This window comes from Symsagittifera roscoffensis, chromosome 2, assembly GCF_963678635.1.
Source record: "Symsagittifera roscoffensis chromosome 2, txSymRosc1.1, whole genome shotgun sequence".
NCBI classification, from domain to species: domain Eukaryota; kingdom Metazoa; phylum Xenacoelomorpha; order Acoela; family Convolutidae; genus Symsagittifera; species Symsagittifera roscoffensis.
Window position 1 is genome coordinate 8,136,840 of NC_087063.1, and position 20,475 is coordinate 8,157,314.

At 32.6% G+C, this 20,475-nt stretch overlaps 2 protein-coding genes across 11 annotated transcripts in view; both read left to right on the plus strand.

Moving 5' to 3' along the window:
- LOC134840114 (prefoldin subunit 2-like) overlaps positions 1-20,475 on the plus strand; it is a 463,905-nt gene that overhangs the window by 300,664 nt on the left and 142,766 nt on the right. The gene's annotated exons all lie outside the window — the stretch shown is intronic.
- LOC134840526 (dual specificity calcium/calmodulin-dependent 3',5'-cyclic nucleotide phosphodiesterase 1C-like) overlaps positions 1-20,475 on the plus strand; it is a 188,055-nt gene that overhangs the window by 96,932 nt on the left and 70,648 nt on the right. The window lies entirely within an intron of this gene.

Below are 20,475 nucleotides of genomic sequence, written 5' to 3' on the forward strand. Positions count from 1 at the left end.
AAAAACTGGTAGCATATTGAAAACAGTAAAGGTAACTGGTCAAAATGTCTGAATGGACTATAGGAGTGACCCTTTGCAGGGAGGATCTCTAGTATTTTCTCAAAGGGGATAGCGGATTTTCAAAAAAAATTCGAAACTGCGCCAACATTTCGTTAGATCGACCTGTTTGATTTCCGAGCTCCCCCAAAAGCACCAAAAAATCACCTTGTTTTGGACAATTTTTCTGCGCCGCAGCCTTTTTTTCAAAAAACAGGCGAAAAAAGGCATTGCTTGGTACATTTTTTTCGCCCTCTGCCAATTCATGAAAAATGCATAAAATAATTATGTCTTGATTTGTTTGCTGCATGACTTGAAATTTCGCTGTACAAGTGATGAACAAGTTTTTTTTGCAAGTGATAACTTTTCCCATCAAAGCGAAGCACAGACCACTAATGAACTGTTGAATTGTTCAGTGTAAGAACTGTGAAAAAATGTGAGTTTGAGTGCATTTGAATATAAGGCTTTTTGAGTTGGTCGGTTGTCATTAAATAATAAAGTTTAGTTTGAAACCTTCGAGGCATAACCCGGGTTGAAGTCTTACCATTAATTATCGCTTTTTCTGTAGTATCCCAGTGATCGCTATTGTCCAGCGCTGATTCATATAGAATTCAGAGTTTTTTGCATCGCTAAATCTGCGAAGTTTAACAGCTATTTCAGTAATGATTCAGTAAAAATCATTGCTAAAACTTAACTAAATCTCACGCATTCTAGTAGCTTTCAAATGAGAGTTTCAGTTGATAAGCCCTGAACATGATTTCGACTTAGGACTGGTGGCGCAGAGGTAGCAGGCATATCAACAATACTGAAGGTTTGGGGCTCGCACCCCTGTTAGGGGACGCTTTTTGCACATTTTGATAGGTTTTTTCTCGCTGTTTCATCGCTAAAATTAAGCCAAATTAGCGATAATTTATCGACAAAATTTGCTGTTGTGACAATGAACATCGATAATTACTTGATAGCGATCGCTGTTTTGTTTCTTTTTGTCGCTAATTTTCAATGTGAGCTCAACCCGGGAAGCCCTCTCGCTTCCCTGAAGCCACTACTTGCTTTGCCACAAAAACTAAAGTCTTCCCCAATAGAATAACTATAATTTTTTCTTTCGTTAGGTGAATTGATGCAAAGTTAATTGATCCGAGCTTACCAATTTGAAACTCAAATTGCGTGCGGAGAAAAAATTTCAAAAATAAAGTTTTTTATTATACTTTTTCAGAATCTCTTTAAATATGTCCTCCATTTTGTAAAAAGAGGGTGATTCGTTAGTAGGTACGAAATTTGCACATTCTGAACCGTTGATTTAGTTCATTACAGGGGTGGCAATTCGTTTCTAGGTACCAATGGGGGTGGTGGAAAAGTTAAAGGGATCCTTTTTTTCTAACTAAAAGGTAACTCACACGCACACACATCTTAGGGCTCAATCTGAACAGTCAGAGCTATTGGATTTAAGTATTTGTTTTCCGAAATCTCAAACAGAACAAAAATTGATTTGAAAACTTAAGTGTTATGGGCGTTAAAAGCAATGTTTATAAAAAGTGTAGGTCTGTATGTCCAAAATGCAGATGGTTACGTAGCAGTGTTTTGACAGTGTGTTCATATTCTTCAGCAGGCTCCAGATTGTTTTTATGTATAGAAATCTTTTTCGTTATTTAAATTGTTCCCTAAAAATCATCGAGTTATTGAAAAAAAGCTAATTAAAACTCCCGTTCTTACAAAAATTGCCGCAGTAAAAGCAAAAAATAATCATTTTCAACAAATTTTCTGTTTGAAATGTAGCAAATCTGAAAGAAAACCCGAGTTTTGAATTTTATTTACAGCATCTAATCCATTCCCCCGCCATGTGATTAGTGGAAGTGTCAATGCTGGCGTATAATTGTTCTGGAGAGTTTCAGTAGAATTGGTTTGAACAAAGCGCATATCTCTGATTAGTTTATTTCCTCCATTTTCTCAGAAATAGTTACGCAAAGTTATTATTTATTTAACTAAAGTTTGGACTCTGCTCGTTAGTAGTTCTTAATTTTAATTACCGATTGGCTTAGAAAAATTAAAACTTGTCTGTTTTTCTGCTCTTGGACGATTCTATTTTTTTACTGGCCACCGATCTGTACAAAGACAACCGCGTATTCATACTTGTCAGTAAGCAGAAAAATACTATATTAACCAATAAGAATCGAGACAAGAAAGAAATGAATAATTAATAACTATTTATTTCGTAAGTTTGCTTTCTCATCTCGACTCTGATTGGATAGTATAGTATTTGTCTGCTTACTGACTAGTATGATTAAGCAGTTGTCTAAGCACAGACCGCACTCCCTCACAGATGAAGTTATATTTATTCTCCAATTGTATATTGAGAAATCACATTATCGTCTTCAAGTGTCAGATTTATGGGGGAGGGGTCGGTTCTATTTGAAAAATTCATTGTCAGCCGACCGATCCTACAAAATAAAAATAGACCTTTTTTGACATTTAGCAGTTCAAACTGTGATCAAATACTATTGTTTTTTTTTATAATAAAAAAATTTCCGTAAGCGGTAAAATTATCAACTAAGACATTTCAAATTTTTATTTTGAAAAAGCCCATCAGTTAATTGGTCCCGTTGAAACTGAAGTCGATTTGAATGCTTCACAATATTAATCTTCCATATAGCCTTTTATTTAGCCGAGTCTCATATTCTTAGCTTCATATTTGGCAGATTTTATAATCATGATTATTAAAATGATAAGTTCCACATTTTTGTTCCTTTTGAAACTTCACCAAAATTTTGCATTTGGTGCAATTTTTCAATCATTTTTCACCGCTTAATCTGATTACAAAAACTGTCAATCAAAAAGGATTTATGTCACGCTTTTACTGAAGCTGATATGATTGTTTCTTTTTTTCTCTTTCATTAAGTTAATGGTTTTTGTTTTTGTTTTTTTTTTTCTGTTTCGCTGCGTTTATATAATTCTTCCTGATAATTACAAAAGCCACTTTTACTTTTGTTTTATAAACATATATACAAAATCAGTGCCAATTGATTACATCTTATTTTCCTTTTTGTATAATGTAACGTAAGATACGAAAAAAAATCATTGAAAATGTTTCAAAATTAGCCCTGGCTTTTTGTAATAAAATTCCCTCGCTGGTAATTTTGTTTCAAATATCAGGAAACCTTAATGAACATTGAACCATTCTACGCAATCTTACCCGTGTGTTTCTCATACCTAAGGGGCAAAAACAGTCTTACGTCAAGATTATCCCGAAACCTTCCACGGCGTTTTGAGCAACATAAATAAATGTACACACAACAAAACAATTCATTATTTATTGTTGCTTGCCCTAACTTAACCTAACGTAGCCCTAATTTTCTGTCAACGTCAAATCGAATTACATTAATTTGGTCCACGAAAGTGAATTCTAACTATAAAACAAAAAACTGAATTCCTTTAAGCTCCAATAAAAAACAAGTTTCCAGGTCGAGTTATTACTAGTTACTATTACATTAAAGATAGCAATTAGAGCTCAACAATTTTTGCATCAATATTCCAACTTGAAGATACTTTGCTTTGATGGGTTTCTTTTGAATTTTATTGATTTCTTTTACATCATTCAATTTATAACGAGCCGATCGAATCTTAAAATTTTAGTCGGGCTGATAACAAAATCTTATTCTTCAAGTTCCATAGGTGCAGTCAAAGTCTCGAAAATTGTCAGAGTCTTCATCCCGTACCTAGTAAAAGTTTTAATTCAGATCTGAAAGGGTTGTTAAATGTTGAAATTACGCTTATAAGCTTTAAGAATTGGTATTTTAGCTCTAATTTTGGAACTGAAGTTTTTTATGGTTATTTCAGATCTGAAAAATAAAATAGTTTCAGATCTATATTTCCAATCTAAACCTGTGTTTTTTATGGTTTTTTATGATCTGAATTTATCATTGATTCTGACAGAGTTTTTGCTATTTTAGGTCGGAACTAAGCATGAATCAAGAAAGATGGCTTTCTTTCTTGATTTTTTAATAAAAATATGGTTACGCTAGTTCTGTACCTTATAGCTTCTTAAGATAATAGCTATTTAAGATGAAGATAGGGAAATACATGAAGTGCATGAAAAATCAAAAGTTTGATAGATCTTTTAACAATTTTTGAAAACTTTTCAAAACGAAAAAACAAGAAACTTATTTTGAAAAAAATGGTGTGAGTGATTGTTCGGAGTTTTTATCCCCGCTAATTAACCGAGAGATAATTGAACAATGCAAAAACAGCAAAAAAAAGCTAATTCATTTATTTGTTCGAGTTGCATTTTTTGTAATTTAAGAAAAAATTTCTCAGAGCGAATTGATAATTTAAAATTTTGTATTTCGTGGTTACTTCAGATCTAAAAACTTCTAGTTCAGATCCAAATATAAAAAGTAAAATTTTCAAATTTTTGTCAAAGTTAGTCAAAAAACTTCATATCTGTCTATTAAATTATCTAAGAATGTAAAATTTCAGATCTTTCATACAAAACCTAGGTACGGGTGTGTTACAACTTATCGTCTATATCATCTATAACTTTTTTTTCAGAGTTTCTTAAGGCCAATACTTTCCATTCACACAAACTTGAAAGAAATAATTTCAAATTTTCTGTTTTTTTCTTTCAGTTGTTTTGTTTTCTGGTTTTATCTAGGAAGTTCAGAAACTTGCCTCAGAGACGAAATTCAACGTCTGAGTCAGGGGCGGATCTAGGATTTTCTCGAGGGGGTGCGAAAGCTCTCCTCAGGCAGTAAAAAGATGCTGTTTCGGCCAAAAATTTTTTTTTTGGGGCACGCTCCCCCTCAAATCTAGTATATATTGGCGCCAAAGGCGCCCTTAGAAAAATTTTTGGGTCGGTCTGCCAAAAATGGATTTCTTAAAAAGTACCAAAGGGGGGACTCTTTGGGTCGGCAGGGGAGCTCTTTTTTGAGCTGTTGATGAGTAGTTCTCAAATGAAATTTCCGATTAATTAGGCAAACAATTTTTTCTAATTTCTATATCTAATCTATTTGTTTTCAAAATTGAAAAATATAGCTATTGCTTTTGAGCAGTTTATCTACATATTTTTTATCTCGTTTAAAACTTGCTTCTGTAATTTCCGGTATGAGATTTCGCCAAGTATTTTCTAAATATTTGAGGAGATCAATAAAAGAGCTGGCTATACACAAACAGGAAAAACTGTCGGTAGTCGAAAGCAAAACCTTGATCTTTCTTGTTAAATCAATGAAAATCTGTGGGAATCTTGAAAAAAATGAAAGAGCTCAAAAAAACACAATTTTTGAAGAAATTTATTGAAATTTGCATTCCAGAACCACAAGGGGGGAGCATTTTATCAGCCAATGCTGGAAAAAGTTAAAAAGATGCTGTGATTTATTTTTTTCAAGGTAAAAAAACTTCGTTGAAGCAACCCTCTTTTGCAAATTTTCTGAAAAAGTGTACTTAGCTCAGTAATTTCTTTGAAAATTAAAACTATCATTTCTATAGAGTTGTCTAACCCATAAAATCACATTCCCAGATAGCCGAAAATAAGGATAAAAATAGTTTGACACGAATAATGATTACACATAAATAGTGATCAGGCCCATTCCGACCTGTAAGGGCTTGAACCGAATACTCATCGACGCGAAAAGAATGATCAAGCCCACTGGAACCTGATCTAAACTACATTTTATGATTGGATAAATTAGATATTTTACCACTGTAAAGTATTTAATATTAACCAATCATGATCCATCTAACTAACAACCCACTTATTTGTAAGTGCTGAAATTACTTGTAATTTCAGCACCAGAGAGATTTGAATTTAACTTAGAATTTAGTTGCGTCTCCAAAAGAACATCAGCAGCCGCAATAAACCAGTATACCCTAGATCTATTGAGCCTAGCAGAGACTAGTTAAACAACCTGAGACTAGATAGTATAAGAGTAAGATTAGGATCGGTATTAGACTAAGAAGTTGCACGAATCTATCCGGCCGAAAATAAGATAGCGTGACGAGCAGACGATGTACCCTATCCGAAATTACTCTATGAGTTAACCACATCGGTCCTAATTCATCTCGAACAAGACCTTAATAGCTTAGAATTAACCAAAAATAGATTAGAATTTAGACAAAACATTTTTAAAATGTTACACGACGATAATTTAATCGAAATGTCTCTACGACTCAAAAGATCAAAGCCAATATTCCGAACGATAAGAGAACTACCCGGAATTGGAAGAAAACCTCGAACCAGAGACGACATACGACAAAGTAGAAACTTACCAAATAGTTACATGATAGTACGGCAAAAGCCAACACATACTTTTATATTTAGAATTTTATTAGCAATGAATTTAGATTTTCATTTGCAAACATAAAATCTTGAAGTCAATCTTCATAATCATCACAGGCGCTAAACAAAACTATTAATATACAATAACGATTGATAAAAAGATCTCAGATCGTTTTCCTAAAATTCTGCAGTATTATATAAAACATGTTTGGAAAATATTTATTGAAAATCAAAATAAAAATTAGTAGCATGACAATAAACTGTTAGTAATCATAAAATCATCAGTTGTCCCAGCTTCATCACCTAAAACATAACAGCAATCATAAGCTCACTAACATCATAAAAACACTAAATTTTTTCTTAAATAAATTTAAACCATTTTAAACTTAAACTCACTTAATCTTAAAATCAGATCATCAAGGCTTATCCTTGGATCTTAATTAGTTTTCTATTTAATTAAATTTACAAAACCTGATCATCAAGGCCTATCCTTGGATCAAAAACAACAATTTCGTTCTCCCTCACCCACTTAGCTAGTGTCTAACGACCTCAAACGTCGATTCGCTATCCAACCCTTTCAAAAAACCCAAGACTAATAGAAATTTTTGAACAAAACTAATCATTCAAATTAGGATAAACAGTGAAGAACTTCGGTTATTCATCCTTCACTTGAACCCTCCTCTTATCAAGACCCAGGATAAATCTTAGACTTAGTAAGTTTAAAATAGTATCTAACGAACTACTCGCGTTCTAATTATACCTGAACCTTGTGGATCGATTTACTATTCTCCAACCCTTGAACACAATCACTACCCTTAAGTAAGATTAAGTAAGTTAACACCTTAACTTATACTAGCCACGAGAAAGTAAAAATCATTCTTCGGAATCGATATACTTTTCTCTCCAACCCTGAACAAATAGACCCAGGTTAAGCTAACTAAAAAATCGTAAGGACTAACAATTTAAGAAAATAGAAATCATCTAACAACTTTTTGAAACCGTCATCCTAAACCTTATGTCATTTAAAAATCTAGGAAACAAACAAACAATCGTTTTACACAACTGTGAAATAGACAACAAAAAATACGACCTTGTAATCACACCTCATACACAAACAGCAATATAAAAAAGCAATATAAACACAAACCAGTACACTTATATAACTGGAATCAACCAATTAGACACATTGATAATTACCTATTAACAGTAATTAAACGAAAAAATGAGCCAAACACACACTCCAAGTGAAGATAGTCCAGATGATGACGATATCTTCCCCTTCCTCGTAGATGCACTCAATGATAGAGGACAGCATATACTTTGCAAGAATTTACTACTAAATTTATTTGAACCCGGAATCAGCCCATGTAAAGCAGAGTTCCCAGATGTAAAGATCAAAAGACAAATTACTGATCACTATCTGAAAGATATATGTAATTTGACACAACAATACGGAATCTACACCATAGACTTCAGCTCACCAAACCCGAATCACCGCAAATATGTAATTCAAACAGACGACCTTGATTTAGAATTTTCAAAAGTATTCTCAGAATACATAAAAAGCATACAATATCATAACTCACAAAGAGCAAACTCCATATTCACTAAAGAAGTTTTTGCCATAATATATAGTTATATCTCAATATTAGAAAACGAAATTCCAATCCCATGTGTCTCACCGACAGAGACATCTAAACATATAAGGGTACGACATGAAATCACACTATTTTCAACTTTTCTACATATAATTAAAGAAAATTTCACTAAAGACGATGTTTCACAACATACAAAACATGACTTACAAAAATTTTTGGCATGGTTTATAATAGATTATTTCACACATAATATAGATTTAATTTCACAAGCAAGAAAAAATTTCAGACCTCAAAATTCAAACAATGATACCGCCATCACAGAACAGTCAGACTACGTTTGGGACCCCGAATGGTCTCATTATGCATTTATAAATATCCCACAATCAATTGCAAGTCAAGCAATAAGTACTATATCTTATACAAGAGATTATGTAAGAGTAATACCATTATCCATTGATGCAACACCATTAAACTACAAGACATTTTTACCTGATACGCGAAATAACAGTTTAAATTCGACCGTCATTCACAATGAAAACCTTAATGGAACTAGGAATCTCACTCAACAAGATATTCAAACACCATCACACTTCATAAATGAAGAAATTGTCCAAACAACAACTACACAACAAAGTATTTCACCAATACGTCCAAATTTAACAACACCAAGAAATACAAACAGTTCACTAGCACAGGTAACCTTACAATCAACCGTTAAACCTTCGGTTGCTCCAAAATATTCACAAATGGATTATCAAACATATAGACCCATGACAATACCGTCAAAAACACGCAGAACGTTCACAAGAAACAATTTTGCAGAACACAATTATAATTACACACATTCATCAAAAACAAACTATCCCCCCCCCCCCGAAAAAATAATAATAATCAGATAAGATCTCGATATTGGGATAACCCAATGACAACAACCAATTCAGTAAATTTTCAAACTAATTCACATCCTCCACAGGATCGTAGTGAAAATTACCCATTCTTTCAACAGAATAAAAATAAAAAGCAAGCATCTCATCAAACGGATTATTTATCCTCTGATGATGATTATTTACAACCAGATATATTTGCACCATACACTCAAGAATATCGTGTACAAGGAGTGCAGAAACCGTATACATATCATAGAATTTTTCCCCCACACCCAACAGATACACAAAATCAACAACCAATTCAAATGCAAAACCCAATTAATACACAATCTTTTCAACCAATTCAGCCACAAAACCCAATGATTACACACTCGTATCAACCAACACTAATGCAAAATGAAATACCACTTCCATATTACCTTCAACAACACGAAATAACAAAGAATCAACTCTCAAATTTCTCACAAATGCCAAATGCCGCAGAATCATTACAAATGACAATGAATCCATACCTTATGGGTGGATCATCAATAACATCAAACAAACCATTAATGGTATTCACAGGAACAGACCCTGAATATTCTGTAGAAGATCATTTAAATGCAGTAACAGCAAATTTAATTTTAAATATAGGACCTGAACCAATTAATACGCCACTACATCAAAATTGGATACATCGACGCACAGCGTTGATACAGACAACTTTAGACGGCGCAGCCCAAAAATGGTTTTCAGTATTGCCTATAGATATAAAATCAAATTGGAAAAGATTTACACAAGAATTTTCAAAAATGTTTGACTCCGAAAGAAACAAACAACAACAAAAAGTTTTATGTAATGAAATTCGCAGATTACCAAATGAAACCATCAAGCAATGAGCAGTACGTATCGAAACACTAGTTCGAAAAGCATATTCGTTAAATACACACGACTATAAAAACACAAAAATGACAGAAATCTTAATGATGACCTTAACACCTCAATTAAGGAAAATAGCAATGAAAAAGAGAGCATCCCATCCCTCCTCAATTCGAGAGCCCGATTTAGATTTTCGAAAACTAGTAGACAAACTAGAGCAAGCGGAAATCACAATGAAACTTGAAGAAACAGAAAATCTGAAATTACAATATGTTAACCGAATTGAAACAAATACCACAAATATCAATAACATACAGGATTCAGATACAGACCTCGTTGAAAAAATCACTGAAATACTCAATATTTATGAAAAACACCCAAACTTTAAAGGCAAACCATCTTTCAAAAAATGGTGTAATTATTGCCGACGATACGGACATAGTATTTCTGAATGTAGACAAAAACAACAGGACAATCAAAACAAACCTCAAAAATATAAAGAACCGAATAAATCATTCTATCAGTACATGAAAAAAGATCAAAATCTACCGAACAAAAGTGTATACAGCAACAACAGTTCAGGAAAACCACTTCCGAACAATACCAATTACACGAGAACTCAATCACCATATAACTCAAGTTATAGAGGAAGATCACCAGAACGAAGAAATACACAAAATTCATCACAAAATCATTATAATAGACCAAATAGTCGAAATCACTACTCCAGATCAAATTCGAATACAACACAATTTGTTTCTAGATCTAATTCCAAACCAAGAAATAATTACTATCCAAACAATCAATCACACAATAGAAATAGAAACTACTCCAATAATAGAAATAGAAGTTATTCAAACAACCGAAATCAGAATTATCCGAAAAATCGATCAAGGAATAACTCATATAACAGATCAAACTATAACAGATCAAACTATAACAGATCAAACAATAATTATCAAAACAGATCACGAAATAATTCACAAAATCGACATTCAAGTTATAATAATCGTTATAGAAATTATTCCCAATCACCACACAGGAATAATAACCATTATAATAATTATAATAATCGCCACAGAAGTAGTACACCTAAACATCAAAGAAATATTAATCAAGTACAATCAAATCCAGAAACAACATCAGACCCCCCAGGTATTGATGACACAGGAAATAACGAGCTACAACTAAATCAAATAAACTGTGAATCATCAGATTCAGAAAGTGATACAGAAAACACTATCTCCATAAATATGATAGCAGTCGAAAATGACTACGAACCTATTATATATGAACAACCTTTTTCATCACATATATATGAAAATCATTTAGAACTCCTTCACAATTATTATATTGAACCCATCCATTCCACACAAACAGCACAAGAAACTAACGAAATCAACACTACAAATCAATCCAATGAAAATAATAAAACAAAATGCTTGAATACAAATCACATCTATCAAAATATACAAAAAGAACAACCCAAAGAAAAAATTTGGACAATACCATTTCTTTTAGAAAGTCCAAGAAACAAAGAATTTCAACCACCAGATCTTGAAATTGATTTTTTAATTGATTCAGGAGCAGAATCAAACATAATAAACATTCCCACATGGAATGAGATAAAATCATTACACCCAAAAATAACGCCTCTTGAAACATCTAGTAAACTAGCAACAGCACAAGGATCAACATTGGTAAACTATGGAAAAATCCAATTATTTCTTCTCCCCACAAGAACAATAGAGCAAAATAAAATTTTAAATAAAAAACCATTTAAACAAATATTCCATATCACGGATATTAAACACAATATTATTGGAATACCATTTATCTCTAAATATATACCAACAACCAACATTTTGAATAGTAAAATACTAATCAAAGATAAATACACAAAAACAAAAGACACATCCCTAACATTTTTTCAAAGATTAAATAAACAACCACCATTCTTTTCAAAATTTTATCCGATATATAATCAACAAAGAAAACACCTGAAACCACTATCAGGAAACATATATAATTTTTCAATAAAACAAGATCACCAATATGATAAAAAACAAAATAAACAGCAACTCTATATGTCAGATTTTGAATTCAAACCTATCCATAAGTTTTTCAAAATCACAATTTCATCCATAAAATATTTGAAAAACTCGAATTCAGATATTATTTCTCTACATGTATACAACAATACACCCTATCAAGTAACATTACCTTTAGGACTTTTGGGCTATTGCGAAACCAACGCTACGATATCACCAATACACGAAAAAGCATACCGCGTAAATAATATACTCCAATTATGAGATATTTGTCAATCCACAATTCTTAATGAAGAATTATCCATAAATAATATAATAAGTAATGAAAAAAAAAATACAGATTATTTCACAAAAACCCCATATTTCAAAGCTACATTCAACATAAATAACTATACAGAGAATCAACAGAAATTTTTAACAATGTTTAACTTCCAACATTCACAAATAACACAAGACGAATTTGATAAATTAGCCAAACAGCTAATAAAATATTCATCAGTCTATGCAACATCTAAATTTGATGTTGGCAAAATCAGCTCATCACTACATCTCCCATTAAAACCTGACGCAGTTTTCAAAAAACAAAGAGCAAGTAAAGTACCAATTCACTTACATGATAAAGTAAACTCGATATTTTAGAACAATACAATATTATCTCACCGGTAAACAAAGAAGAACAACCAAAAGGTAGCACATTTATTAACCCTGTTATCATCCTAGCAAAAGGAGAATCATTAAAAATAGTTCTAGACGCCAGATACCTTAATTCACTAATAGACGAATCAAAATGCAATTGGCCTATTTAACAAAAATAAATGGAAAATACTTTACAACCGCAGATATGAATAGTGCATACAATCAAATGCCACTAGATGAACAATCGCGACGCTTAACACAATTTGTTATTGGAAATCAGCAATATGAATTCAACCGCCTATTCTATGGAATATCCATAGGACCAGCAGCATTTTCAGCTTTTATGAGCAAAATTTTTCGACCACTAATACTCAAGAAAAACGCAATCACCTATTTAGACGATGTTTTTATGCAATCACAGACAAAAGAAGAAATGTTCAATGTTTTAGAACACTATCACAAAATACTTCAGAACGAAAATCTGAAGGCCGCCCCCGATAAATCACACTTCTTTTTAACACGAGTTAAATTCTTAGGACATAATATAGAAAGAAAAACAATCACTCCATTAAAATCACGCATTGATGCTATTCAAAAGCTCCAACCACCAACAAACAAAAAGAAAATCCAAGAATTCCTTGGAATGTTAAATTTTTTAAGCAAATATGTCTATAAAATGCAATTATACCTAAGACCATTCTATTATATACTTAGACAACAAAATAATTTGGAATGGAACACAGAACATCAAGCACGATTTGAAGAAATTAAAAAACTCCTAACTGAACAAATTTCGAATACAATTCCAGATACAAATCAACCATTCTATGCAATGTGCGATGCTTCAAATTTTGGCATCGGCGCAGCATTATTACAATCACACAATGGCACAAACAAAATGAATCTTATATCAGCAAATTCTCGATTATTCACTCAAGCAGAGCTACGACTCTCAACTCTAATGAGAGAATGTACAGCCATTATATATACACTTACAGAATATGAATTTCTGATACTTGGATCAAAACACATCCAACAGTTCTATTCACAGATCACAAACCAATCATTTTTCTCTTTACACAAAAATCTAATCCAAATCACCGAGTTTATAGATTTCAACTAACTCTAATGAAATTCCCAAACTTACATATAGTTTGGACAGCAGGAAAGAATCTTGCATTACCAGACACTTTAAGTCGAAATACACCACCTGAATTACTTACACGTAAAACTACAGTAGAAATACCCAAAAATATAAAATTCTACCTTGCAGAAAACGAAACATCACCCCGACTAGAATGCAAATATGCAGTAAAAACTGACGTTGAACAATCACAGATAAACAATCTACAACACTTCCCACTTTATTTAGATTGCCAAAATAACCACTACGAAGTTGATCTACTAGGAACATCAACTTTCAAACCAACTCCATACTCACAATGGATAAAAAATAACACCCAACAAAAAAGAGTAAAACAACACCCGCATAAAAAAGACCTTTTTCCATTAATTGAAAAAGAAAATCTAACTGATAAAATAAATTTATCAGGACCACAAACAAACGATTCAAAATACACAATAAATCAAGTTTTTGACCTCCATGACCCACTTGATACAATTCCTTTATCTAAATTAGAAATAGAAATCATTTTTCTCCCCCCAACAGATAAAATTACAATTAATACTCTGAAACAATATCAAAATCTTGACCCAGTAATTAGACAACTAAAATCATGGCACAAATATAAAACTAAACCCGTCAAGGCAGATACAACTATTTTAGGAAATAAAACACTCCTCCGATATTTTCGAAAATTCAATAATACAACAATTAACGAAAACACAGACCTTCTAGAATACCAATTAAATGAATCTATAGTTCCCTGTCTCCCTCTGAGTATGATTCTTATAGCTTTTAATATTTCACATACACAAAACATTAAAGGACACTCTGGATCAGAGAAAACATATTCAAATTTCATACAAAACTTTTATTTTCCAAATGCACCAATTTGGATAAAAGTACTATGCAATGATTGTATAGTATGTCAGTTAAATAAACCTTATCCAAATCAAAAACAAATAGCACAAAAACAAGATTTTAAAGGACAAAGTTTGATAACCACCGTATTTCATTTGATACAAAAGGACCAATTTCACCCTCATCCGAAGGAAACTCCTACATTATGGTAATTGTTGACGCGTTTACACATTATGTAGCACTTAACCCAGTACCACATTGTAACGCTTATTACGCTTACACAACACTCTATGAACACTGGATAGCCAAATTCGGACTACCAGAAATTTTAGTTACAGATAACGGTACAGAATTCATAAATAATGAAATCATCACACTATGCCATTTATATAACATCAAACACAAACCACGTACATCTCACGCACCTTGGACAAACGGCTTAGTCGAAGGTATGAACCGTTCACTACAAGAATATCTTAGATGTATCATCAATGGAAATGATACAAGATACACCGAATGGTCAGCAGATGTAAAACTATTTCCCTTAGCATATAATTCACAAATCACGACAACTCTATGAATGTCACCATATGAAATGGTTTTTAATCAAAAGCCACGCAAAACAATTATGTTTACAGCAAACTCTCATAAAAATGCACAAAGTTATTGTCAACCGAATAAAGACTCAATTCGTTATAACTTACCTTTACATACACACGATGAAGATCATTTTCATCACCCACAAATTCTTAAATTAGCCTCCGGTACACACACCGAATGGATTTTAAACAGAGATAAAAAACACAATGAAATTTACCAAAAACTAACAAAAAAGTCGTTACAAAGGCAAAACATTAATGAACAAATAAATTCACGCTTTACACCAGCCTCCGATTTAAAAATTGGAACATTTGTTTTAATACCCAATTTTAACACTCACAAAGGAATTTCTAAAAAATTACAGCCCCTTCGTAAAGGACCATACCAAATAATTGCCAAACCTACTGATGTCACATATAAAATCACCGACTCAGACAAAAAAGAATTTGTTCAACATCGAAACAATCTATTACCTTTTTACCCAAAAGAATACGCACTACGCGAACTAACTCAATTATATTCTTTCACAGATTTAAAAGTTATTCAAAATAACCCACATACGGAGAATAAAACAAAGGAACAACATGACATTCATCTCGAAAATCAAAATAAAAAATCAACCACAACAAAAAACAATACAAAAAAGCTAGATCAAAATAAACCTCAAAAAGAAAGAAAAAATAGAAAATTGACAGAAAAAATAATACCCCAAGAACAAATCGACAAATCAGAACATAGAGAGTCATCACGACTTAGAAATCAACCACGTAAAAACTATAAAACATTCACCCCACAATCTAAAATATTAAAGAAAGTCGAATTTCAAAAACAGCTTTAATTTTATATTTCATAATCTTTGCACCTCTGAAATATTTTGAACTTTCATTTTTCAAAATAACATGCTGACAAACAAGCAACGATTCTAGTTCAAAATTAGCCAATAGGATTCATCCAATCCGTCACCTTCTCTAACTCTAACACGAACCAACTAGACGAACGATATTAAACTCCAGGCATATCTATAACTATAACTTTGCGACCTCCAGGTCAAAAATAAGCAAACCACTCCAACTTGACAACTAAAATAAATATCACCATAATATCATAACCCTCTCTTATCTAATAACCCAAAGATCAACAATATTTCCCCAAATCCGATCTCAAATACCCCCCAAACAAATATGTTAAATTAGCCTAAAGTAAAAGAATGACCATTTTAATTAGCCTAAAGAATAAAAATCTCAAAAATACCCCAGATCACTTGACAAATAAAAATAAAGACAAAGAAGACCTCCCGATTACCATAAAATTCGCCCCCAACAATTTTTCACAAAACTCAACCCACTTGTCAAAAAACCAATAAATAATTCGACCACACTTGAAAATTGCCTCAAACAACAAAAAATATTCAATCGAGAAGCCATTTCTTAAATGCTATTCTCTCGACCAGTCAACATAATTCTTAACATTCTCATAAACTTTTTAACGATATTTAAACTTTTAATCATTTTTTTTTTTTGATACCCTTGAATCTTTTGTAATAATCTTAATCATTTTTTGCAATATTTTTTTTATTTTCTATTCCATATTTGAACTATACCTCCAGCTTTCAAAAGCTATTGACTATATCCACAGGTACGATTCACAAAACTTATCTAAATGATACGAACCATTTTTAGTAGAACAGATATTTTTTTACTATTTGTAATTTTTATAACAATTCTATCATCCCTCATCTTGACAATATGCAAATGTATAAAGAAAGCAATCATCACATTCGCCCTAGCAACAATCCTCCTAATTCTTCTTCTAGAAGAATACTATAATAAACATAAATTTTTCCACTAAAAGAATAAATAAAAGACCATCAAAAATTGCTAACCAACAATCACTCAGTCAGTCTTCACCGACATCATCCCAAGATAACCCAACACCATCTTCAACTACCCAAAACCCCCAAACATCCACACGAATTTCCTTTCAAGATAACCCATATACTTTTGAAGAACGACACGCTCGCTTATCTGAACCACTAGAACCAGTTCAACGACAAGCACCTCTAAGCGAACCAACATATAACTTATACCCAACACTACCACAGGAATTAAGTAGAATACGAAATCCTAGTCAAAACCAAAATACAGTCGAAATAAATAGACAAATTATACATCCTCGACGAAACAGAAATTTTCAAACTCCCCGAGTTCATTTTGATATACCTCAATCCCCATCCCAAAATACTCCAGAAAACCCCATTGGTATATTACCAGAAACCCCTACGCTTCTTTCGCAACGTAGCACCTCAAGCCTACCCTCAGATTACTTAGGTTCAACACCAACATCTGAACAAATTCGTGAAAACCCCTTTAACCCCACAAACCAAACATCACGACTACCATATTGGACAACACATTCATTCACACAAGGTGAACCAAATTTAATCAATGATCCAATAGATATTCCTACGGATACAACAACATCCTCATCACCACCAGAAACATTATCACTACCATCAACACCATCAATAAGCCAGATTTCACCACCACCTTTTAACTTAAATTTCCCAAATAACCTCGACGCTAGATATCGAGAACAATCATCAACAAATAGTCCTTTAAGACTAGACTGGAATACATTCACAGCACCTCCACCATTATTTGGACAACACCCAGAAAGTAACCGACTCCACAACTGGGCACTAAATAGACTACAATATAGACAAGACATTCACGAAGACATTCGTGATCACAACATCCAAATACTCCAACAAAATAGTCTGCAATTAAAATTTGAAATCACGGTTAAACTAAACAACATTACTCAACATCCCTACCCATTAAACCCACCAAATATAACAGCTCAATCACTACCACCACCATTTATAGCAACTGAAGTAATATACAAATACGACAGATATACCAAAAAGACAATTGGTTACATCACATTTTATAACCCATACTCAGGATTGTCATACACATATTTATTCATACATACATTAATTTTTCTCCAACTCTTTTTTCTAGTAATCTCCAATCAGAATGTAAACCCTTCCCCCCGCACAGGACCCCAAGATTTATTAGTAACACATTACGATTGTGAAGAAAATGAACAAAAAACACTACACAAGTATGCAATAAATCAAGTATCACAATGCGAATCAGAACCACAAGCTATAGAAACTACAAATGTAATAGCGACACTTTATTCAAAAGCCCGAGCAACAACAGTCACAGGATATAAATTCACAGCAACATTTTCTGAAAAGAAAGTACATTGTTCACAAGTCTCAAATGGAAATAAAAACCGACTTGACCACGAATCATTCTACCAGAGTAATATCGAACGACTTTTACATCTCAATCCCGAAGATTGTAAAAACGAGTTACTAAGACTAAACATCACAAGAAATAAAAACACAGATAGAAAATTAGTATATTTCCAAGTTTTTGCAGATTCTGTACATCAAGCAGAACTTGAAAGATATCAAGGACATATAAAATTAGATGAAAAATACCCATACAACGGCGCACACGGAAGATTAACTTATGACATACACGATAAACACTGGATACCACACATTGGTATAAATGACCCATCAAACTGCAAAGCAGACACAAAAAACAAAGGATATCAAGAAATCATGTTTTTCGATTGGAAAATACAACTCGAAAAAAATACAACTCACAATGACACAGTTATCTGACAACACAATGATCTATCCAGGAATTAGATTACCCTGTAAAAACGATCAAGGCTATTGTGACCCTACAACACGAACACAAGCAACAATTGTTTGGTTCCCCGAAGACACATGTACAACATTTCAAGTAGCAAAAATACACGCTCGTATGATAAAATTTCACGAAAAATTTTTTATACAATCAATTCCATATGAACAAGTCCATCCATCACGAAAACAAAGTTCTAATTTTAGAAATATACACAATATAGAAAACAAATTGACACGTTTTCAAATATATCAAGAAACAGAACTTGCATGTAAATACAGAAATCCACTTCACAAAACACAATACTCCGAGATATTAGTTGAATACGAAAAAGGATTCGACATGATCACTGGAAAAGTAAAATTCGACCCATACGCCACAAGTCACCCTATAAACGAAGGAACATCATATATACCAGTTGATTTTCAAAAAAGTAAAAGTCAACCTGGTGGACATCTAAAACCCCATGACACTAGAAGCGCACGTTTACAAGAACTATCACTAATGAATAGTACATATTTCGGTAATATCCATTATGATATTCACCTAGATATGAAATTAGACTACACAATTAGCCGAATTTTTCAAGAAATTTCACTCTCTGAATTAGAAACACTTCACCAACTATGCGAATTAGAATGGACACAAATCCTACAATCACTCGCACTAGCAGTATTAAAAATACCCTACGCAGGATATTTACTATCAGGCAATAGATCAAATTTTTTAGACTACGAAGGAAAATTTTTATGGTTTTATACCTGTACCAAAAAAGTATCACCACTATATGTTTTTGAAGATAAACGATGCTATAAAAGAATCCCTATCTTTTATAAGAATAAAGTACATTTCGTTGACACACTTTCAAGACGAACCTATTTCTGGGACACCGCAGTCCCATGTGGATCAGAAAATAGCCACAATGTAGTTCAACTAAACCCTGATGAAGATAAATATTACCTTCTTACCCCATATCCCACATTAATGCAATCACCCAAAAAATTTTCACCTGAAAGCATTCGAGCTATTGCTCGAAACCCAAATATTGACCTACAGTCAATTGGAATATACTCAAAATCCGATATACAACATCACATTAGAACACAACAATTCCAAGAATTATAAACACAAATGGACACTATACAAAGACAATCAATTGACAAAAACTTACGCAAACTTGCCGAAACCGCAGGATTCGCAGACATTTATACACAAGATTATAGCGGATATTTTAAAGACATTAAAGACTATATATATTTAAACGGTGAAAAATATAGACCACAAGATATTTCACCCATAAATATTTTAAGCTTTGTTACACTAAAAAATGAAATTCTCGATTTTCTAGGATGGCCCTACTACATCTTAGAAAAATTGACTATTTTATACGCAATGTTTAACTTTATAGGATTTCTTTTTTCACTTTTAAAAGGAATCTATAATACATGCGCTATACACACACAAGTAAATAGACAAGCAAGTGTAGCACGCATACTATTTGCAGGATTTTTTGGAATTTTTTCATCATCAATAAACAAAATTCTTTTAGACGCACAAATAAAAGAATACAACACAAAAATAGCAACAAGACAAAACACATACGACGAAGAACATAACAATGTAGAAATAACGCCTACAGCACCACAGTTACCACCCCTACCACATAACCATCCATTATCACTAGTCTCACGAAATTTTCGAAATTTAGCAATAACACATAATCCAAATTTTCGACCAACCATATCACAAAGTCCCATTCAACATATAATGACACACCATCCACTAGATGAAAATACATATAAACAAATTATAGAACAACCCCATACCACCGC